At 43.5% G+C, this 17479-nt stretch overlaps 1 protein-coding gene and 1 pseudogene across 14 annotated transcripts in view; one reads left to right on the top strand and one right to left on the bottom strand.

The window, feature by feature from the left end:
- KIAA1217 (KIAA1217 ortholog) overlaps positions 1-17479 on the top strand; it is a 673163-nt gene that overhangs the window by 475473 nt on the left and 180211 nt on the right. The window contains exon 1 of one of the 14 annotated variants that reach the window (XM_074358475.1): positions 12259-12412. The exons of the other annotated variants lie outside the window; for them this stretch is intronic. The gene's annotated coding sequence lies outside the window, so the exon portion shown is untranslated. Of the gene's footprint in view, positions 1-12258; positions 12413-17479 lie in introns of those variants that run through there. 14 annotated transcript variants of the gene reach the window in all.
- On the bottom strand, positions 10677-17142 carry LOC141575970 (caveolae-associated protein 3 pseudogene; annotated as a pseudogene).

Raw genomic sequence — 17479 nt, 5'->3', positions numbered from 1 at the left:
TGTCTAGTGTAACATTTTATGAGTGAATGAATGAATGAATAGCAATGGTGTCAAAACCAGGGAAAATGTTAATGAGTGGAGGAAAGGGTGAGAACAACAAAGCCTAATTTTAAGGATAAAGAGTTTGCACTCAGTGCTGTGGAGGAAGCAATATGGTGCAAGTGTGGGTTTACCAAACTATTCTGTGGAACAGTAGACCATGACAGATCACACGTGCACACACCTATCTGCACACACACGTGTGCAGAGGCTTCTGTAATCTGCAGACATTGGACACTATATCATATCTGGGATCAACATTTGCACACTGAAGTCTCTTAAAAGACCTGCAGTGAAGACAACCTGGTAACTCAACTTTCCTCCCAAAATATCTGCCTGTGGAATTCTCTGCTTTACATCGCTTTACAACCAGAACCCACTGAACACACTCTGGCCAGCTCTGGCAACAATTTACAAAATCATCATAGACTTGAGTCCAGCTGACAAGAGTTTGAATCATGGCTACCACCATGTGTAGCTCTGTGATCCCAAGTCAAATTAAGGAAGCTCTAGTCTCCGGTTCTCTCATCTGCAAGAGGAGGATAATGTCCACTTCCTGAAGTATGAGAATTAAAGCAGATAAAGCGGGTAAACCATCTTCTGGGCACGTAGCGCAAGGCGGCTCCTTCCTGGTTGTTAATTTCCACACTGATGCCCTGCACTTCTCTGCGGCACGCTGGCCCCACATGAGGGGTTTCTTGTTTCTGCAGATGCTGCCTCTTCTCCTTAGTCTTTACAACCAGTGGCAGACAATTTTCATTTCTCTTGTAAAATTTGTCTTTTTAAAAAACTGCTTCCCCCAAAGGCAAAGTATGTCAGAGCGCTCATAGTTACTTTTACATGTGTGGGTGTTGTTCTGCCTAAATTCTGGTGACATTCTTTTCCTGGTTTTTCCTTGACTCTCCAGGTTCTTCTAAATTGGGTATTAAAACAGAAAGGTCTTTCTGGAATTTTTTTTTTTTTATTAGCCTACCAAATAAATGGCTGTTTGAAAACTATGCATAACACGAATGACAGCCATGAGCGTTTGTTTGGCTTTTACCACGTACGAGGCACTGCTCTGGACTCTGCGGCTGTAGCTCATTCACTCCTCAGAACAACCCAATGAGTATGCGCTCTTCTCTGTGGTTTGCAGATGAGGAGACCGAAGCTTTAGGAATAATAAGCCTGAGGCCACCAGGCAATAAAAGATGGCGATGACTCTGATGATGAGTGGGGATGGGGACAAGCTGAAGACTGGAAAACCCTCTCATTGTGAACCTTGAGGTCTTTATTTTCACCAAGTCTAGGTGAAAACTTTTCATTTTTCAGGAAACAAAAGTTACGTATCCTATATTAGTCAGGGTTCTCCAGAGAAATGAAACCAACAGGATTTGTGTGTGTGTGTGTGTGTGTGTGTACACATTTATGCTGTATTTGAGGGAATTGGCTCACTCAGTTCTGGAGACTGGGAAGTCCCAAGATCTGCAGGTAGTACACTGGAGGCCCAGGAGAGCCCATGGTAGAAAGGAGCAGTCTGAAAGGAGCAGGCATAAGACCCAGGAAGAGCTGATGTTTCAGTTCAAGTCTACAGGCAAGAAAAACTGATGTCCCAGCTTAGACAGGAAGGAGCGAAGTGTTCTCACTTACTCGTGTATAGAGGGGAAGGTCAGCCCTTTAGTTCTATTCAAGCCTTCAACTGATTGGGTGAGGCCCACCTACGATAGGGCAGGCAGTCTGCTTTACTCAGTCTACCCCTCAGATACTTACCTCACAGACACACCCAGGATAACATTTGGCCAAATATCTGGGCACCTTATGGCCCCATCATATTGCCACACAAAATTAGCTATAACACATCTCACAGCTTAAAATCACAGATTAGGCATCCTTCTCTCTCATATCTCTGTTTTCAATGAGATCAACAGAATCCCTTGGGGTTCTACTGAGTTCAGAGACCTCATTCCACAGGTTCTTCTAAAACTTTCATGAGATGAGACATGTACATTTGAATCTTGTCAAATATTAAAATGTCAATTACTATTAACAATTTAAATACGTAAAGTTTGAGCAGGGGTCTCCTTGAAGTCAAAAACTGCTGTTTCCCATAATGCCAGCAATCATAACGGGGGATCTCAGGCTCTCTGGGTGATTTAGAGTGACCCCAAATTCAGAGCTTTGTGCTTTGCATTTTTAATGTAGCCCCAGGATCAGAAACGTGCTAGGTCATAGGCTGTGCCCTGAAAGCATTGGGAGAGTGAGTGCGACTGATTAGTATTTGCAGAGGTGAGAAAGGCAGCTTTCTTTTGCCAGATACTCTGCTGTCATCTAAGTATCTTGAGGGCAATGAACTTAAGTTGAGCTGGACGAGGGTCTGAGCTTCACACCTTGCCTTATACACAGGAGTCAAGTAGTAAATATTGGCTGAAGAAATCAGCAGATGTTTGGGTATCCACTGTGTACTCCCTGATGTTTGCTACGGAGACAGTGATGGGGGAAAAATATCCCCAGGACCAATTCTGAGCTGTTCTCTGAGTGAATCACTGACTCTGAGCATGTTACGTTTCCTAGCCAGTGATTTCAGCTCTGTATAACTATTTCTGCCTGATTACCTGAAATAATTACCTTCAGTCCCTGATAACTGATCTCATGCAAGGCGATACTACAGGGGTGGCCTCTAGGCTTGAGTCAGGGTGCCCTGTATCTCACTAAGAGACACATGTGTCTAGAGTCAGGATGTTAAAAATCATTTGGCTCTTTTCTGTCATCTGGGGAAAAAAAAGACTGTTCCAGAATTTTTTTTTAATGTCTCCTTTTTACTTTCTGAGGGTGAAAAAGAAAAGCATTTGAAATGGGGAGGAGCTTCTTGTGGATGAGAAAAGTGAGGGACTTGACAGGTGGCTCCTGAACTTTGTTCAGCAGTGGAGACATGATGAAAGGTACAGAAACACAGCTTTTTGATGACTCACTGACCCCACGGCCCACTGATAAGACGCTCTCTGCCCTGCCAAGTGGACTCTTCTTGAAGTGGAATTTTATTTTTCCTCCCTGAGCCGGTGTTGGATTCTCTGGAGACCTCAGGTGACAGGGGGAGAAGCAGATGATACCAACATCACAGTTTATTTGTGGAATCCAGGCCTCCTCTTCAAGGCTGATGCTTTTCCTCCAGAGGAAGGGGACTTACTGATGCCCAAGATGCCTGCTCCCACAAAGAGCCTTTCAGCACAAAACCAAGAAGAAGATTCTAGCTAATAGGGGCCAATCTACAAGTCATTTCAAGGAAAATGGATATAAATAGCAGTGCCTGGAAAGCTGAATACGTTTTCTGAAAGTGGAACCCTAAATCATAGATTTTTCTGAAAATTGATGTCTAAGAATACACCAGGTGCGGAAGCTGGCAGAAGATATTTTGTTTTAATAACACATGAAGGGAAATTTAGCATCTCCTGTGTTCTCCTTCCCTCTTTCCTCCATCACCTCCTCCAGTTAATCTCTTGATGAAAATCAGCAGTTACCTTGACCAGATTTTGCAGCTTTACTGTTGATTTGTAGGGGATCTGGGAGGGCAGACGTACAAACATTTCTCTGGAGACAGTGATGGGAGCCCCGGTTGTCAGCAGAGCGGAGAGTGAAGTTGTGGTTCTGTCTGTTGACAAGCGCTGACATGAGTGCGGGATAGAGTGCTCTCATTGGTAGGAGAGCAGCCTGGCGATCCAGTGTTCTTACTTCACAGTGTGCAGTGTGGCTGTGTTCTGAAGAGCCCATTAAGCTGAGTGTGAGGCTCACCAACAGTCCAATTAAGAAGAAAGAGAGGCTGAAATATCAGTGGGTTGTGTAACTAAAGCCATCTGGGTTTAGAGCGCAATGGAGCTTTTTAGTACGGAGTCGACGTGAAATTCTTGTGTGTTTTCATGTCAGGTGCCCTCCTACAGAGAGGGGTTGGTTTTAAAGAATGATTGTTTTGCTTCTTTGGGTACCACCTGCAGAAATGTGTTGATTTTGACTGCTGAGGGATTGCAGAGAGCTGGTTAAACCGCCTGGTGAGAGAAGGTTCTTTGGGTGGATTCTTCTCATCCGATGACAGCGTATGGAACTGCCATATGGCTAATGGTTGTAGGTTGTGACGTTAAAGCTGAGTGTGGGTTGCTAGAAATGCTGTAATGGTTTTGGTGGGCATCCTTGGGAATGCTGGAGACAACCTTATTTGCTTCTGAAAGGCAATTTAATCCTAGCAAGAGAGCTTCAAAAACACCAATTATTACCATACTTTTGTTTAGAAAATAAATTCGTATTGCCTTGTTTAGCCTAATGCAATTCTTCCAGTCATTCTATTTATGTGTTATAAAATGAAGAGACTCCATTACATGGCTCTGCAGAGGACTAGCCCCATTAATTTGTGCTAACATTTCTGCTTAAAATGTAAGCATCTTGAGAACATGGTGAAGACTTGTCTGGGGCGGTTAAGGGGACGGCTTAGAACCATTTTGCAGAGGAATAACCCCGCAGCTCAGCAAAGTTGTGTCATCTGTCCGGGGCGGCATTTTAACTGGCCCCGTGAGTGCAGGTGTGTGCGGGAGGAATTGTCCTATGGCTCCACTTAGTTCCCTTGGTTACTGATGGAGGTTCAGATGTGCTATTTCATCATGTCTGCTATCTACAAAACAAACCCATTGTTTCCCCAAGAACCCATGTGTGTCTTTCGGGTGGCTCTCCATCAGTCTCCAACACTCAGGGTCTTCCGTGGGACCTCCAGAGGCATTTCTGGAAGGCTGATGCAGAGAAAGGAGGGGGCCAGGGTGGTAGGGGTGGGGGAGGTAATGAACAGGAAACTTACAAAGAGGAGAAGGTGGCACAAAGCCATTGGGAGCACCAGAAGTTGCCTCAGCTACTGATGTTAAAGATAAGGGCAGAAAACCAGTGCCGTTTCCTTAAAGAAAGGAATAACCAAATTTGAGACAGAGTGAGTGTTCTTCAAAGGTGGAAATGAGCCCAAGAGTTTCACAGGATTACCAGGACAAATCAGAATTCTTCTCTTTGTCAGATCTTCTACTTCAAAAATGGAAATCCTATCATTAGAGGAGGTAGAAACATGGGTAAACACACGTCTCCATCTACTTCCTGGAGAGTAATTCTGAGTGTTGGAGACTATTTGAAAGGAAGGAGGTTGCAGCTTTGAGGAATCCTGAAAAAAAGCACTTTCCTGTTTTCATAGAGGGCAGACCCCCTCCCGCCCCACATTGGCACAGCTGATCAGCCAGACCTCCTGCCCCTGGGCTCTAAGTCTTAGTATATTTTCAAATGTGACATCCACTGATAGAAACAATTGTAATGTTGTCTGTTGCCAGAATGGGAGTTAAGTATTTTAAAGTATTTAAAACTATGAACAGTGAAAGAGTATGAGTTTATACTTCACACATCTTGTTACTTGTGATGACTTTAACTTTTGATCATTGAAACAGTAACTTCAGGTTTGCCTCCATGTGTCTTTAAACGCTTTGAGTACCCCTTTCTACCTAAAAGATGAGATCCAGCCCCATCTACAGCATCGTCAGCTAGTGGTGTTCATATGTTGAGGACACAGTCTGATGATGATGTAGGAAACACCAGGTTTCCTCCACCTCCTTCAGGTGGTGCATCGATTCTGACAGGTATTTTTCATCTGGGCTCTTCATTGGTTGCTGGATGACTGTGTTTTGAGTCACTTCAAAGGGAGGGGAGGTTAGCTGCCAGCAGGAGCAATTTTCTAATGTTACTTGGAGGGTAGAGTAACTGCCCTGTCCCCCCCTGGCCAGCAGACGGGGGTTTCCCAGGACCTGGGACTTCCGGTTTTCTTACTGGGAAAGCCCTGGGCAAGCCGGGATAACTGTCATCCTGTGTGAGGTAATGGACTGGACCAGAAACTTCAGGATTACATTTCAAAAGATTAAACGGTTGGCATTCTGAATTTTCTTGATCTTATTTTTACCGAATACAGTGGACTTGTCCCAAAATACCCTGTGTCCATGCCTAGCTGATCAGCTCTTCACTCTCTCCTTCTAGAAAAGAACACCAAAATGACTCCTGAATGGCTTCATTCCCCTTTGGGAGCTCTTTGTTCCTGCAAACTGGGGCACAGGGTGGGCTGCAAAGACAGGGTATCCCCTTTGCCTAAAGGCAAATATTATATGATATCACTTACACGTGGAATCTAAAAAAAATGATACAAATGAACATATTTACAGAACAGAAATAGACTCAAAGACAATGAAAACAAACTATGGTTACCAAAGGGGAAAGGGAGTGGGGAGGGATAAATTAGGAGTTTGGGATTAACTGATACACATGCCACTATATATAAAATAGGTAAACAACAAGGACCTACTATACAGCTCAAGAAAATATATTCAATATCTGTAATAGCTTATAATGAAAAAATACGAAAAGGAATATACATATATGGATAACTGAATCACTTTGCTGTATACCTGAAACTAACACAGCATTGTAAATTTAAAAAAAAATAGTATATTTCCAAGCCCGTGACTATGCCCGCATATTCCTTCTGGCTCCAGTGTTCTGTGGTCTTCCATGGAGAAGTGCTAATTTTCAAAAGGCTTTGAATGAAATGAATTTAAGGAAAACTTCCTGTTCCAATGGTTCTTGTGATCATGAAAGATACTCCCCCTGTGTGGTCCTTTTATTTTTAGCAATGGTGTTGGAAAAATCAGGTTATGTTTATTCGGAGTGTCTGGGGTTGCTGGTGAGATTGTGTAGTCTAGAAAATGCTGGAATTATAAATTATTATAAACATCAACCGGGTGGCAAAATTCATCTCCCCAAAATGCTGCAATATATGTCAGCCTATAGATTTTCCCCTAGTTCACTGCCCAAAAATGTATACATTGGCCAAGGAGAATAAACCAAGAAAGTACTTTCACAGAGAAATACAAATACGCTTAACTGTGCTGTTCCTATGTCAGATGTGCTTTTTTATTAGATTTCTTGCTTATCCAAAAAGCCCCAATTTTGAGTTCACTTATATTTTGCTGCCTTGATTGTAAATCTCATCATGTAGACTTGTTTTTCTATTAGATGAATACATGCAACCTGTAATGCTCCCTAGTTTTTAGCATTAACCAAATATTTTATGGCCTTCCTCTGAGTTATCATTTCTTTTTAGCCTTCTGATGTTTGCTTTCAGTACAATACTGAATTTTTTACAGGGCTGCCTAGGTCTTGAGGTATTGTTGAAGGCTGGTGATAGCAACACTCACCCAGCGGGAGCCCACAGCCCCATTTGAATGGATTGGCTTCTTTTTAATGGCAAACCAACTGCCCTCCATGAATAACAAGTTCCCCTTCTTGAGAGAGAAAAATCATATCGCCTTGGTATCTCAGGAGAGCAGTTCCATAAGTATTACAATGCATGATGGAACACATCTTTATTCAATAGAGCAAATATTGCCGACAAAAACAAAAAAGCGAAATAAGAGAGGAAATAACTTATAGTGGTTTTCAGCTTTAATTATGAGAAATAAGTGAAAAAGAATTTTCGATCAAAGTTTTTTGCCTGGTAATAGTTGGCTATCTTTCACTCTAAGGTGCTTATGCTCTCAGGGGAAAATAGATACAATGAATATGTTGTTGTTCTTTTTTCTTTTCTTTTTTTTTTCTTTTTAAAGCATTATCTGCCTTTGATTTTTGCTTTATAAGGTCAAATGTTACACTTGTCTTTTAAGCCACCCACAGACTCAGCTATTTGAGTGGGGCTGGGCTCATGGCTAGAACAGAGACTGGCTCAAGTTTATTATTATGGGATGGCCTCATCCTATCAAGACTCATTTTAATGAAATTTCTGCCTCTAGAATGTTTCCTTTGAGGCAACATTTTAAAGTGTTGTTCTTTTCTAAATCAAGGAGAATTTCCCTTAAAAAAAAACCTTACTCATCACCCGGCTGGGTAATTTCTCTACCTTATCTTGACTGCTTTTTCTAAATATGAAGACATGGAAGAAGTGAAAAATAAATATTCTCCCCTAAAAATGATAAACCCATAATTTGAGATTAGGGTTCATCTATTTCATTTTATCTTTATAATAAAATGTAGCATAGGTAAAAATCACTGTATTATGCATCAAGAGAATGCCATGGTGGGGGTGGATTGGGACAGTTAATGGGGAGGAGAAGTGGTGGGGATTAAAAAAGATGTTATTGGAAGTCGCACTGACAGTGGGTTTGGTGGAAGAAATAAGAAATTGAGTTTTGAGACATTTGAGATGAGGTAACTGTGGGAGTTCTCCTTGGAATACACATGTATATTGACATACATTTAGAACCTACTTGTGTATTGGAATGTATTTGGAATATATGCATATTCACAAGCGTTTAGAATATGTGTGTCTGGACTTGAGGAATGCAGTGTGGGCTGCAGCCATTGGTGTATACAGGTGTGTTCTCAAGTTTGTTCTGTTTATGGCATTCTCAGTGCCTGTAGGCCAAAAGAAAGACCTAGCACTTCTGGTCATTAAGTGGTAAAGTCTTAACAACTTAGTGTTTATGTCCTAATGACCTAGTGGGCAATTGAAAATAAAATCATATAAGTGAAAGGGAAACATATATATATATTTCTTTTTTTTTTTATCCTCGAGTGATGGTTAATTTTATATGCCGACTTGGCTTGGCCATTGTACCCACATATTTGATCAAACACCAGTCTGGATGTTGCTATGAAGGTATTTTTTAGATGAGATTTGAACTAGTAGACTTTTTTTTTTTTTTACATTTTTTTTTATTGAGTAATAGTCATTTTACAATGTTGTGTCAAATTCTAGTGTAGAAAACAATTTTTCAGTTATACATGAACAGTTATTCATTGCCACTTTTTTTCGCTGTAATATATCACAAGATCTTGCGTATATTTCCCTGTGCTATACAGTATACTCTTGTTTATCTATTCTGCATTTTAAAATCCCAGTCTGTCCCTTCCCACCCCCCACCCCCTTGGCAACCACAAGTTTGTATTCTATGTCTATGAGTCTGTTTCTGTTTTATATTTCTGTTTTGGGGTTTTTTTTTTTTTTTTTAGATTCCTCATATGAGCAATCTCACATGGTATTTTTCTTTCTCTTTCTGGCTTACTTCACTTAGAATGACATTCTCCAGGAATATCCATGTTGCTGCAAATGGCATTACGTTGTCAGTTTTTGTGGCTGAATAATATTCCATCATATAAATATACCACTTTTTCTTCATCCAGTCATCTGTTGATGGACATCTAGGCTGTTTCCATGTGTTGGCTATTGTAAATAGTGCTGCTATGAACATTGGGGTGCAGGTGTCATTTTCAAGTAGGGTTCCTTTTGGATATATGCCTAGGAGCAGGATTCCTGGATCATATGGTAAGTCTATTCCTAGTCTTTTGAGGAATCTCCATACTGTTTTCCACAGTGGCTTTCCTTGCTTCCCTCTCCCACTCTTAATGATTTAGATGTTTTCTTTTACAATTTTATATTTATTCTTTTTGTAATTCATGGCAGTTATCTCCTTTCCAGTTATGAGTTTCTCATTTTTGTAGCATCCTGCTTCTTTTCTATTTAGAGTAGACCTATGAATATTTCTTTTAGCATGGGTTTAGTGTTGCTAAATTCTTTAAGATTTTGCTTGTATGTGAATTGAACTGGTAGACTTTGAGAAATGCAATTTCTCTCCGTACTGTGGGTGGGCATCAGGAAATCTTCCAAGGACCTTAAGCGATAATGGCTGAGGTCCTTGGAGGACAAAGGAATTCTGCCTCCAGACTGTCTTCAGACTCATCTGCATCATCAACTCTCCCCTAAGGCCTTAGCCTGCCTTGCAGACTGGGGACTTGCCAGCCCCGACAATGGTGTGAACCAGTTCCTAAAATCAGTCTCTTTCTGTACATACACACACACATACACACACACCCTATTGGTTCTGTTTCTCTGGAGAACACGTAGCAATGGTATGTGTGCACCGTGGGGCACTGCACGACTTCTCAAACCTTGGAAACAGATGGGAGATTGTTTCCTGTTCCACTGTGATTTTTGTACGGTGCTTGCTTTTTATCACAACTACTTCCCAGAACCCCGCTTTGCAAAGATGACATCATTCAAAGGAATGTAGGTGATCTCATGTTGATACTGGGAGCTACCTCAAGCTAGTATTTTGCACGGTATCTAACAAGTGTCAAACATGGCTATATTCCCCTTGGAAATGTCACACATCCCACAGCGCTCTGTGCATTGGCTGTGGCATCCAGCACCTACACGCAACAGTTTGGGAATTGTGGGTCCAGGCTTGGCAGTAGTCGTGGGGTTGGGATTAGCGAAGACAGAGATTAGAGATGAGCCCCAGAAAACACCAGCAAGGAAGAGCAGCAGAAGAAGAGCTTCTGAGAGGAGATTCTAAAGGGAGACTAGAGATATAGGAAAAAATTGATATTCTGTCTCAACAGAGCAAGGAAAAGACGATCACAGGTAAGAAATGAACCCAGGCGAAGGACAGAAGGCTGGAGGAAATATTCTCTGATGCTTACATGGTTGCAGTTAGGAGAATGGGGCTGTGGTAATGTTTTCACCCTTTTCTATCTTTTCCACCTTTTTTTTACATGTCTGTGTCTCCATTGTATAATGAAGAAAGGCATATTTACAACCATGAAAAACATTTTTTTTTTTTGCTTTCCTGTTACTCAACACACTTGATCTTTTATTTTTTCCTTTTTTCCATCCATTTCCAGCATTGAGCTGTGTGTGTGTGTGTGTGTGTGTGTGTGCGCGCGCGCGTGCGCGCGCGCGTGCGTGTGCTGGGTGAGTTGGGGGGAGAGCGGGATTAGGCAGAAAGAGATAATAAAACAAGGTATAACAGGAAAAAATATTTCCAGGTTTGGTTTTCTTCATGAAATGTTCAGTAGAGTTGGGGAGGTAAGAGGTAGAGCAGGTTGGCTGAAGTCTATACAAGGAAACCCCAAGTAGAAGCCAAGGCCCCGTGCACTGGAGCAGGAGGTCGAAGGTTAGCACGGCTGGAGCGGCCCCTGGGGAGGGCGTGAGAATGGCCCAGGTGAGTGGAGCTGGGAGGAACACATGGGGTGAGCCTTAGTACTGCACTTGCACATGACCCGAGCAAAAGAACCTGGACGGATGGTGTCAGGCCCTGCTTTAACACACAGCCTTGGTTTCCTCAAGCCAGCAGTAAAGATATCAGTCTTTACCAAAACACTTAAAGTTTCTTGGCTTTTGGGGGGGGGGGTGACATTATTTTTATTGATAGTGAGTGCAAGCAGGTGTGAGTGGCTGTTCCTCTTTCAGAGGGTGCTAGGCTGAAGAAGCCGGGAAGGGAGGGCCAGAGCTGGGCTGTGGATGCAGGATTCACTCCTTATTTGGGTGGGAATGCTGCATTCGGAGAGGAAGATTTACTGTGGGACCAGGCATAGACACGGGGGAGGCTGGCGGCACCAGCCATCAGGCCGCACTTTCTATCTGGAGCACAGCCGCATCGGCAGCCTCAGGTCTCCCGGGATCTTCCTCGGTGTCTCGCGGAGGTTCTGGCTCTGGCTTGGCCTCCAGCGCAGGCTGGGCTTCGGGCTGGCCCTCAGCACTCCGGCCAGGCCCAAGGCGAGGGGGCTTAACAGTCGTGGGTGCCGGCGCAGCAGGGCCTTTACGGTCCGGTCGGGCCCTTCGCAGGCTCTGGACCTTCTGCACCTGGTGCGCCGCAGCCGCCGCGCCCTGGACTCCACGGGCTCCTCGTCTGATCTCTCCTCATCTTCGGCCTCCGGCTGCTCTGGGCCGGCTTCGGCCTGTTCCTCCGACGCCGTCTGGAAGGCTCTGGCTGGGATTTCTGCCTCCTCCTGGAAGAGCAGAACGTGGAGCAGCCCGTGGTCGGCCTCCAGCCGCTGCTCCGGGGCGGCGCGGCGCGCGGCGCGCTCCTGGGCAGCATCCGCCTTGGCCAGCAGCTGCGCCAGCCTGTTGCTCGTGGTGTCGTGGCTGCGACTCAGCGCGCCCAGGCCACTCTGGATGCGGCTCACGGAGCCGGCCAGGCCCCCCTGCCTCTGAGCCAGGCCCCCCTGCCGCTCGCGCAACGCCTCCAGCATGGTGGCCAGCTTCTCCAGCAGGGTCACCACGGTGACCGTGTGCACCGGGTCCCCCGGCGGCGGCCCGGGCCCCCCGGCGGCGGCCCGGGCCCAGGCCCCGGCTCCAGCACACTCTCCCCCTTGATCCCCGACCGCCCCGCTTGGCTCTCCCCGCAGCCGCCGGCTGCGCTCTGGGCTGGGGCTGCCTTTCCCGGCTCCTCCCCAGCTTTGGCCGTGACTCAGGCAGGCGGAGTTTGAAGTTTCTTGGCTTTTACTGAAAATTTGCCTACAAGAAGATTCATCGATCTAGCTTCACGAAGGGTCCATTCAGGTAAAGTTTTTCTATCCATTAACTAAAGCCCGTATTAATGATACAGCAGTGTGACACAATGAAAAGTTGACATCGGTAAACACAAAATTCCAGATTTGGGGGGGATTTACTATCATCTTGTAACTGGTTGTTTCATCAGGTAAAAACAGTAATTTCAAGAGTCATGTGGCTAGAACCAGTGGGCTTATTTTGCATTCAATATGAAACTCTACTTGGCATCTACTTTTATTTTGAGGAAACATTAAAAGACAAGAAATCATCCTGTTCCAAGTCTCCAGGAAGGTTATGATTTTAATTCCACACCACAGAAAATGCAAACAAATTTGTAATTACACTTCACGCATGGAGCTCTGTGGAGGAAAAATAAATTGGTACCCATCTACCTGAAAGCCGTAAATCAGACATGGAATGGCTAATCACAGATATAAATTGAATAAATTGTATGCCGGTGCTGATTACTTTCTCCTCAGTTTTGTATACAATTAAGAATTTAGATCTTAGGCTGCACCGTTTTTGAAGTGTGACTCTGAAGTGAAAGTTAATTTTTAAATTCTCCTAATCCTGGTTTACACTCTTCATTCCTTTTTGGTTAAAGTATGATCTTGAGGAGGCTCCTATTAAACTAAGTATCGACCTGGGCAATTTTCAGAACGTCACAGCTCCTATCCATTTATCAGAATAACCAGAACTGACTGAGAAAAACACAGCTGTTTTCACTGTGTAAAAACAAAACAACTTTCAGTAGTAGTTGCCATGCATTGATTTAATGGAAAGGAGATGGTTTTTGCGGGCCCAGCACTGGTTCTTCACCTTCTTATTCTCATCACAGACACCTAAGGACACCTTAAAAACTACAGAAGAAATGGTGTAGCTGCTAGGAAAACAATGTGGTGGTTCCTCAAAAAAAGTTAAAAATAGAATTACCATATGACCCAACAATTCAACTTCGTGGTGTGTACTCATGGAATTGAAAGCTGAGACTTAAAGAGATTTTTGTACATTCATGTTCAGGGGAGGATTATTCATTACAGAGAAGAGGTAGAAGCAGCCCATGTGTCTAGCAGTGGAAGATTGGATACACACAATGTGGTCTGCACATCCAATGGAATATTATTCAGCCTTAAAAAGGAAGGAAATCTTGTCTCATGCTACAACATGGGTGAACCTTCAGGACATTAAGCTACGTAAAGATAGTCAAGAAAGGACAAATGCCATCTGATGCCAGTTTTATGAGGTCCCTAGAGTAGTGAAATTCTTAAAGAGGCAGAAAGTAGAATGGAAGTTGCCAGGGGCTGGGGGAGTGGGTAATAGGGAGTGATTATTTGATGGGTACGGAGTTTCAGTTTTGCAGCATGGAAAGAGTTCGGGAGATGGATGGTGAGATGGCACAGCAGTGTGAATGTACTTAATGCCACCCAACTGTACACTTAAAAATGGTTAAGATGGCCATTTTATATCATGTTCATTTTACCACCATTGGAAAAAACAAAATCAAAAACTGCAGAGGAGGGGGCTTCACCAGAGAAATTCGGTTCTGGGTAGCTGCAGTGACTCTGGTCTAAGGCCTGGGCTGATCTCTGGAATGGTTACACCTGAGTGGTACAGCCAACAGTGGGGTGCCCTCCCTCCCTGTGATGGGAGGGGACAGCTAAGCACCGGAAGGAGAGAAGGTAGAGCCCAGCAAAGATGACCCTGGTTTAGCCAAGGAGTTAATCCAGTGAGTGAAACTGCAGACACTTGGAATAACTTGTGCATATGGGCCAGAAGGGTCTTTCAGTCACATCTGGGCTACTGTGTCCTTCAAAGCATGCAGAATGGGTGGATGTCTGTCATGCCTCCAAGAAGCCCCATCTCTGCCCCGGGTCTTGCTGCTCAGGTGAGAATCTAGAAAATAGTTGTGACGCATCTGCTTGGAGTGAAGCAGAGATAGAAGGGAGGCTCAGAATGAATGGACCACATTACTTTCCACCCCAGTGATTCATGATAGAATAAAAAACTTGTATAGACGCTTCTGAGAGAGATGTGGTGACGTGCCTTGCAAGTGATCCTTCCCTCTTTTGATTGTGAGGATGTGAACCTTGGTCCAGCCCTTTGTTTCCTCGTGAACCTTCTGGCCCAGAAGCACCTTATTGAACATCGGGCTAATGGAGTGACCTCTGCATCAATTCAGTTTCTACACGTGCACAGAGAGTTTCACGGGTGCTTCAGTGGCTCGCTAAGACGAACCATTGTTCAATTGAGTAAATCCTTCCATGCCAGGAGAAATTCCTGATGATGCTGCATTTCTCCTTTTCCAGAGAATTTTATGGCAATCAATGATAGTCAGCCCTGGTGTCCCTGCTGAAGCTCTTGATGGAATACAATTCATTTTGAGTGACCTTTACTTTTCAGTAATACTTCTTTATTTGTGAAGTGCAGATTGCAAACAGCCTGATCAGCCCCCTGGCTTTTGGTTATTAGCATTCCATCTGCTTTATAATGCCATTTAAAAACCAGCTGTGCTAGGAAGGAAAAAAGTATTGACTGAATCTTTTCTGGAAGAAAAATTTGTGTAGCATTAAGATCGCCAAATGGCAATGTCTTCTTTTGGGGAGGGGAGTGTGTGTGAGAGACTGACTTAAGGTGTTTGTCATATTTCTTTTTTAAGTACCAGAAATCATGGCCCTGGTTAATGTTAGATTTATGAACAAAAATGTCTCTAAAAACCAAAGGGGGAATAATCATTTTGGTCGTAAAAATCTTATAATTTTATTATAAATCATAAGATGTTATGAAGTTAAGCATTAGATCTTGGGCTGAAAAGCCCCTGTAAATAGGGAGAGGAAAATACAGATGGGGGTTGAGTGCCGGGTGGAAGTATTATTAAGAATTCTTGGAATTTTCTTCCCAAGCTGTGGTTCATTAGTTGTTTATTTTGTAGTTCTGCTTCTTCAGTAATCTCTGTATCTTAGACTCTGCTTTTTAGAAAGGTGGTGTTGATACTTGTTCGTGCTCTGGTCTTGTCAAATCTTGCAAACTTGTACTGCTCCTGTGCTAATTTCTTGGGTAGGAGCCTGAGCTCATCATGTGTGTTCATAATAATGCGTGTACTTGCCTTTACTCAGAGACTGCTTGAAAGAGCCTTGCCTTCCTGGATTGATCATGAACTTGACCCCTGAGATCCTGTCTGTGCAGAACTTAAGTTGGGGAAGGTATAAGCAGGTGATCAGCAAGGTACTAGTTGAGTGCCACCTTCTCAACTTGAAATAATCCTAGAAATTCTCATTTCTGTTTATCAAGGAGCAATGCCAGAGCCACCTGGAAGTGAGCAGTAAGTGGAAATAGCAGCTCAGTTTTCTGACCGGTCTTCATTCTTTCAGCACTCCCTCATTACAGACGTGTGGGGCAGTGATCTGCAGGTTCTTCGAAGGTGGCATCTTGTCTTGGGGAATTTTCTTTTCCCTTTCAGGGTTGGAGCTTGGCTCTTGGATTTCAGAGAGGAAAGCTCAGGCAGGCTGTGGCAGTTCAGCTGTCTCTTCCTGGAGTTGTGGATAAATTGGGATTTATTAAGTGGGGAGATGTGGAAGCAAGATGAGATAAGAAAGAAGGGTGTGTTTGGTCCCTGGGTGAGCACCTAAGAATGAGAGTGGAAAGGTCATCTTGGATTCATCCCTTCAACTTACAGATGAGACCTCAGAGACAATGGGGGAGCTCTCGACCGAGCTCTCAAATCAGCCACCATGCCCCTTACCAACTGCATTTTACAACACGGTCTGGACGGATTCTCTTAAACCTCTCAGACAAGATTAATTACAAGCATCCAGTTGATACTGTAATGCACCAATTTGTCTGGTCTGGCTTTAAGAGTAGAGAAAATTTTGCTTTCGATGCAGAGTAATAAGTTACAGGTCGTGGGGCAGAAGTTTTGCTTTGCATGAGGGTATGAACGGGCATGTATGGGCATGTATGTACACTTTGGTGTGGGGATGAAGAGAAGAAAATGAAGAACACTCTTAATATGCTAGGTTCTCTCCTAAGGTCAATCTCTATATTTTATATTCTTTCTACCCTGTGCCATGTTCTTGTGGGGGTTTGTGTTCTTTGAATTATTTTCTATGGGACTCAATTTAGGGTTCTTGTTCTTCAAATCCAAGGTTCTAGAATTATTTGAGCTTACAGGTGGGAACGTATGCACTGGTTAAGTCACTTGTCCACTCTAGTTGGTTGCATTGATGGTTTACAATTGTGGAGCCCTCGGTAACAAGGGTGGGTCACTGCCACCTCCCTCGCCAACACACTTACTTATGGGCCCATTGAGTAACTTGTTAAATAAAATTTGCATGTTACTGAAAAATTGGCTCAAACTTTTAGTCATTCATTTATTAAGAAAAGGAGTTTATTCTGACATTGAACATTATTCTGTAAATTGGAATTTAGAGGAGACAGCATAAGGATGAATCCTAGGATATGCACTTGTCCCCATCGTCCCTCATCTGGAGTGCTGGTCTCTTTCTTTTGTAAGTTAGGCATTGTTGCCTCTAGTCGTCTCATCCACACTATGTATGTTAGCATCTTTCAGGATTGTCTCCCTCCCATGCACCCCTGGGAGGGCAGGCAGGTCCAGATCCCAGGCCAGCTCAAGACGTTTCTAAGAGAACACCATCGTTCCTTTTTCCTAGACTCATCAACCCAGAATGAAAAGAGGGTACCATTCCCAAGTACCTCACCTCTTTCTCAGAAGACTTATCCATCATGGCATCCATGCATTTGAAAGAGAATCCACTCTCTGAATGATCCCTCCAATGAATTTAGAAGGAAAAAAACTCACTTGGGAATGCCAAATAATTACACTCACATTTTTTGTTTTAAATTTTGTTCATACTGTATGTGGTCTTGTTCCATTTTTATGGTACATTGTTAACAAAACAGCATAATAATTTTCTGAAAACTGCTTGGTTTTCATGTACTTAGAGCTACTCAGCTAAATAGATCATCATCATAGCAGCTAAAATGTTTTCTTTCCACTTCATCATATATGTGTGTGTGTGTTGTGTGTGTGTGTGTGTGTATATAATGTGTATATATACG

The sequence above is a fragment of the Camelus bactrianus genome, chromosome 35 (genome assembly GCF_048773025.1).
Source record: "Camelus bactrianus isolate YW-2024 breed Bactrian camel chromosome 35, ASM4877302v1, whole genome shotgun sequence".
Lineage (NCBI taxonomy): Eukaryota > Metazoa > Chordata > Mammalia > Artiodactyla > Camelidae > Camelus > Camelus bactrianus.
The sequence above is the reverse complement of the archived record's forward strand: the minus strand, read 5'-3'. Positions and strand labels throughout refer to the sequence as shown.